Source organism: Pinus tabuliformis, chromosome 5_1, assembly GCF_031772625.1.
Source record: "Pinus tabuliformis cultivar Carrire ecotype Pingquan chromosome 5_1, CPIR1, whole genome shotgun sequence".
In the NCBI taxonomy this organism is placed as follows: Eukaryota; Viridiplantae; Streptophyta; class Pinopsida; order Pinales; family Pinaceae; genus Pinus; species Pinus tabuliformis.
The window spans coordinates 657844942-657851410 of NC_142305.1; positions in this window are offsets into that span (position 1 = coordinate 657844942).

The window sequence follows — 6469 nt, forward strand, 5'->3', positions numbered from 1 at the left end:
GGGGAGATTCCCATAGGACCTACAAAAGGAGGATGATGTCGAGAGTAGGTCTTATGAGAATTACCCGTATGTGTCGCTTTCTTGCACTCTGACGCCATTCGTTTGAATTTTTTCTTTTCCATTCCTTCTTAGAGTTCGTCAGCTTTGTTGCATTGTAATATTTTCTTCCATGTAAACGGCCACCCAGACAGAATGGGCATTGATCGTGCAAGTGTCCTGTTCTATGACAGAAAGAGCAGTGAAAAGGCACCCCCTAGTAGTCCAATCTCTGATGGAGATTGATGTCTTCCTAGTGAAGGTTGATATGGTCAGGAAAACTGCCACAGTATTCCTTCTCTATGAGTATCCATGCTACTCTCTTGTCCTTTGCACCAAGGCACTTTGGGTCCACAAATAAAAATTTCCCTATGGTGTTTCCTATGTCTATTAGAGCTTCCTTCGTCCATAATTCAATCGATAGTTTGAGTAATTTAAACCAAATTGGTTTGTTAATGGGAGTACTGTGCAGGGGATTATACCCGATGTAACAATTATGCAAGGCAAGGAAACTCTTACCATGAACCCAGGGAATGGATCTGATTGTCTCAAGATCCTCATGACTAAGAAAGTGGAAACTATACCATCCCTTCATTAGCCTAACTATCATAAGTAGATAGCCAAGCATGGATTTCCACTTCCTTCCCAGCCAAATTCTCATCTCATAATTCTCCATGTCCGGGAAATACCATCGGCCAACTAAGGCTCGCTTCTGTAGACTGCGATCTACCAGGGTGGCGCTATCAAGGGAAATAGTCGGGGGTGGCAGAATGATTTTAATGGGATGATGATTGTGTTTACGTTCTCAGTACGTGTGTTTGCCACCTTGTAGTGATTGGGCTAGAAGGACGGTAGCTGGCACGTATAATTCACACAACATGGAATGCCAAACATCTAAGGAGTGTGACCCCATATGGAGCATTTCTGCCTCCATGGTGGCACGGATCAATGCAGAGTTGGTAGACACATTGGATTCTGCCTCTATCAGAGGGTCTCGACAGGGGGCAAGGCGGGTTGGGGAAAAACAAGACCTGTCAGTGGGAGGGAAAATTGAGTGGGTACTGTTTGACTGAAGGGGAAATGGATTAGGTTAGAAATAACAATAGTAGGTGTGTGGAAATCTAAATAGTGGATTTATTCTCTTGGAAAAGACAATACCCCATATAACGAGAAATTTGGTTGAGCAATTATTTAAGAAACCATGTGACACGGGGGTGGAAAGTCGCCATCATAGTACAACCAAAATTCGGAGGCGTATGAAAATGTACCTTCGACAATCCAAATGCCTGATATGGAATATGTGAGGTCAAAGAAAGTGTGAGGAAATAGGTCAAGTGATGTGAGTCAACTTTTGGACGGTTCCGTTGACACGCGTGCTACCTACCTACAGGGAATCAAATCCCCTTCCCCTTGAGCTATTGTTTCGGGCACCAGAATAACCAGTGCCAGATCTGAGCCGAGAAAGAGCCAGAGATGCGAGGCTGAAAAACTCTAATAATCTCTAAATTAGTAGAGTAATGTAGGGGAGGATGGCCAATTGAAAGTAAATAAGAATTCGCAGCTCCTCCTCAAACCGAAAGAGCCACGAAAAACACTCAGTACTATGGCATTAGTCTGTAATGACAATGAAAGAAAAGGTGGCCATTAAACTACAATGAACCCAGAAAATCCTCGAGCCACACTCATAATTTGAGGTAATAGTCTATAAACAACAAGTGAGGGACAACACGGAAACCTTTAGACTACGATACACAAACATATGCATCCCTTGCATTTACAATAGAAACCTCCTATCCGAAAACTAAAGGCAATGCAGGGATGAGAGATAATACAAAGATCTGATAAGCGGCACCAGAATTGGTGGGTTATTGATGTTCTGCAGTTCGGAATAGTAAAAGGGAAATATTTTCTAGATTCTGAATAGGAAGTCATATGGACTAAGATTTTGTGCATATGAATAATTTTACGTAAAAGACAGAATAGCTTTAAGCAGAAAAAACTAGAGGAATACAACTATACCATTCTATTTATATTTGAGTGAAATATATGGGGTTTTTTAGACATACCTTTGTTTCAGGTCCATTTTGAGAAGTTTTTGTTACCGAAGCTGTGATGAAACCCTTGTATTGTCTTCCTCCCCGACCTTTTAATTCTGGAAGTCATCAAAACAGAAACTGTGTTGCCATGGTTCTTGCTCAGGTACCCTTGTTGAAATATCATATAAGGTAAAGTAAGTGGAAATTTTTGTATTTTACCATCAAAGCGAGGGGTCGTGTCAGGTCTCGCCTCACCAAGGACATTGATAAGCTCAATGGCTAAGCTTTTAGAACCATACAATTCCCATTGTATTCATTAGGGTATCATGAAATAGTCAATATTAGGAAATTATAAAATAACAAAATAAAATAAAATAATAAAATGTTAGATTTTTATAATAAGAAAATAATATATAAATTATAGAGTTCATTTACTTGTTTATTAAATTTAGTGAGATATCTATTAGGTCAATCATATTTATATTAGTAAATTTAATTGATATACATTAAAAGTATATAAATTAACATTATTATTACATCTTAGGTTTTTGTCATTCATAATGTAATGAGCATGTCTTCCGGATTAATCACATCAATATTATTTGGTCGGAACCAACTAATTTGGTTTGTCTTCACGACAAATGTGAAAAAATCCATAAATCCTAATGAATAAATAGCAAGGATGCATCATAGTCTAGAATTAGCCATTAGGAATTAGTTATTTAATTAATAAATTATTTTTTTTTAATTCTGATTAAAAACTCATTGTTATAAATTAGTTTTTAATTGTTTATATAAATATGAAATTATTTATAATTAATAATTAATATTATTTATATTAATTTTATTAAATAAAATTTTAATATAAATATAATTGGACTTGTCTTTAGTGTGATTTTTTGAAATCTTTTTCGATGGGTTTTTCCAATCTAATTTCTCTAAAATCCGACAGAGATTTATTGAAAACACAAGTTTCATGGGTAACCCTTGCAGAATCTAAGAGCCCTAGGGGATTTTGAGAGTGTTGAACCCATATATACAGTAAAAAAAACCAGTTTAAATAACACAAATCAAGATTTGACTTCAAACTTTTCCCCCGGACTCCGGTACCAGAATGTTCAAAATGTCACACTAAAAACAACCCCAATATAATTAACTATTTATTATTATTACTATTATTTATTAATAATGTTTTATAAATATAAATAGCTAGTTATTATTATTATTTATATTAACTAATTAATTAATAATGTTTTATATTAAAAATAATTAATATAAATATTATTTTTTAATAATTTATAGTAATTGGTATTAATGGATTAAACTCAAATATTTATATTTAATCCTAGGACTAATATTAAAGCATATAAATAAAATTATATCAAATGAATATGAACCCTTCAATTAATATACCAAAGGTATTGATATTTGTTGACACCTAATCTTATGGATTGGGTGAAAAAATGTAAATAAGTGTAAATAAATAATAGAGGAAATGGAGAGTCATTGAGAGATGAAACTAAACAGTCTCTCCCTTGGATATAATAATAGACAACCTAAATGCCCACGGGGCTTTGGATTGACGGTGAATGGGTGCGCTGTTAAGGCACTCCTTGCGATAGGTCACCGGTTCAAATCCCCCGTGGGTACTTAGGTTAGTCTTAACTAGAAAAAAAAAAAATAATAGACAACCTAAATGAATAACATATTCTCATTTTAAGGAGTTACCTCCTGGCTTGACATGGTATCAGAGCGAGCTCTATCTTTAGCATCACAGTTTTCCCTTGTAACTCCCTCGTTGCCTATATTCTGCCTATTTTGCAGAACTGACACCTTATGTCATGCTCTAGAGGCCTTCGTAGTGCATTGTCATATGCGTTTCTATTCCTGACTAAATGACTTGTCTCCCACGCTCCTCCACTTTCATGCGCTTCTCTCCCATACCTCTCCCAACTGCATATTACGCTGATGAAAAAAATACAGTTCTGCTTTGAACTTCTTCTGGTTCACGCTTTGATTGATGGAGCCCTCTGGCGCAGCGGAAGCGAGCCCTCTGGCATTGTGAGTAAGCAGTTACTATTTCTCTGCTGGGTGGAAGACATGTTTTTGTGCAACCGTTGCTTTGGTCAATTTTGGATTAGTTTGATAATACTTCCCTTAGGCAATGGTCATGATTTTATGGGTGTGGTGCCCTCGACTCTTCTGATTCTCAAGGCTGTAACTTCTTAAGCGTCCTTTTACACAGTTTATGCTCAATCGTACTTTGGAATAGTATTATTTTATGGGTATTGTTGTAATGTTGCTTAAGGGACTCTAGGATTTTGCATAAGCGCTCCATAAACACTGCTACAGGCTTTGGTTATGCTGGCTCCCTTACATGCGGTGCTCCCTCATGTATGTAAACGTTGGAAGCTCCACGTTGTTGCACATATATAACATGTTGTATCCATATTTATAAACGTTGTTCCACATATTTATAAGCGTTGTTTTCATGCTATCTCCATATATAACATGCTCCTAAACGCTAGCTTCTAAAATCTGGGAACTCCACGTTGTTCCACATATATAACATGTTGTCTCCATATTTATAAGCATTGTTTTCATGCTGTCTCCATATATAACATGTTGTCTCCCAAGTTATAAGCATTGTTTTCATATATAATGTTGTCTCCCCATATATAACATTGGTATATATGCAACGTTGTTTCCATATACCACGTTGTTTGGCTTCTTCCCCCATATATTACCTCCCCAATAATACCTCTATTTTTAATATATCAGAGTGCAATTTTTAACCACCAGAAGTGCATTTTTTATATATTGGCAACAGGGTACATTTAAAAAAAAATGCATTCATTGATATCTATTGTGGGAGTGGTTCTCACTGGGAAGGAGAACTATCCAGAATGGTCATGGAAAATAAAACACACTCTCATTTTTAGTGAGTTTTGGATAGAAGTGTGTGTTGGAAATGAAGACAAAGAGCCAGAATATCCTACCCCAGACAAGGAATTCAGCATTTGCGAAAATAAGAATAGAAGGCTTATGCGTTGATTACAACATCAGTAAATGAACAGGTGAGTTTCCATATTTTTCTATTTTCAATGCTTTAGAAGCCTTACAAAAGGTGAAGTAACTTTGACTCAGGTTTACCCCCACTTACACCCACAATATGCATGTAAAATTCATAAACTCATTTGTCCCAGGAATTTGACCCACTAACAAGTCAAATCTTCAACCAACAATGAGTTAGGGCCCCCCATTCTTAATCTCTCTGTGGAATAATTTATAGACTAACATAGTCTACCTCTTCATTTGTCCATTCTATCAGGACTCTATCCACCCTCATAAACCTTAATTTAAAACCTTAAGCCCGCAGATTAAACCTTCATAGCATTGTTGCCGCATATATAACCTAACCTACTCTTTAAACCTTGTTAATGTTGGAATTACACATGAAAACCTCATACCGGCGCTATTTCTATTATAATGTTTATATAATAGAAATAACATAAAACATGTGTATTCATACCTTTCCACTTTAATATGTCTTCTGCAGATTTATCAAGGCTTCCTTATCGCTAATTGCAATCGGGTCTTCGTGGGTTTCATTAACACAGGTTCTATTGCATCCAATATGCAATAACGCAATATCGGATTTCAAATATCATTAACCGCGCCATATAAATTATCGGGTCCACCCTTATCACCTTTCCACAGCGCTGCATTTCGATCTCTGAAACCCTGACTGCCAATACCTCTGATCGTTGATCGTGCTTTATCACTATCGGCGTGTTGACCCATCGAACATCGCTATCACAACATCCATTACCGCCATCGCTTTTACCTCTCTGATATCCAATTCGCGATTAAATCGTGACCGTTGATCTGGTTCCGATCCAATGGTCCATGATCAATCGACAGTCGCTCATCGCAACTGTCCAAGGCCCGATTCCAATATCTCCACAGGATTTCCGCCGATGCGACTTAATCTTGGTCGTTGATCATAAAGATCCAACGGCTACTATGCTCCGATACTTCATTTCTTCGCTCTTCTTCTTTACTTGGGTTTTTTCCGCCATTTTCAATGTTTTCTATGGTTTCGAGGTTCTTCAAAGTTTCTTGTCCTTCTGTTATTCTATTGCGCACTCTCTTCTAAGCTTAACTCCACATGTTCCTTTGATCACTATCCTCTTGGACTTTACTTGATCCCTCGAATGGATTCAAAGATCCATTACAAACCTCTGTCTCATTCTTCTCCTTTGTGCTCTGCCTCGACTCTGCCTGCATACATAAATTATACAAATATTTGATTACATCATCCAATATTAGAATCACACACTTACACTCAGGATCGAATTCTCTATATATATAAATATAAAACAAATGATTACATA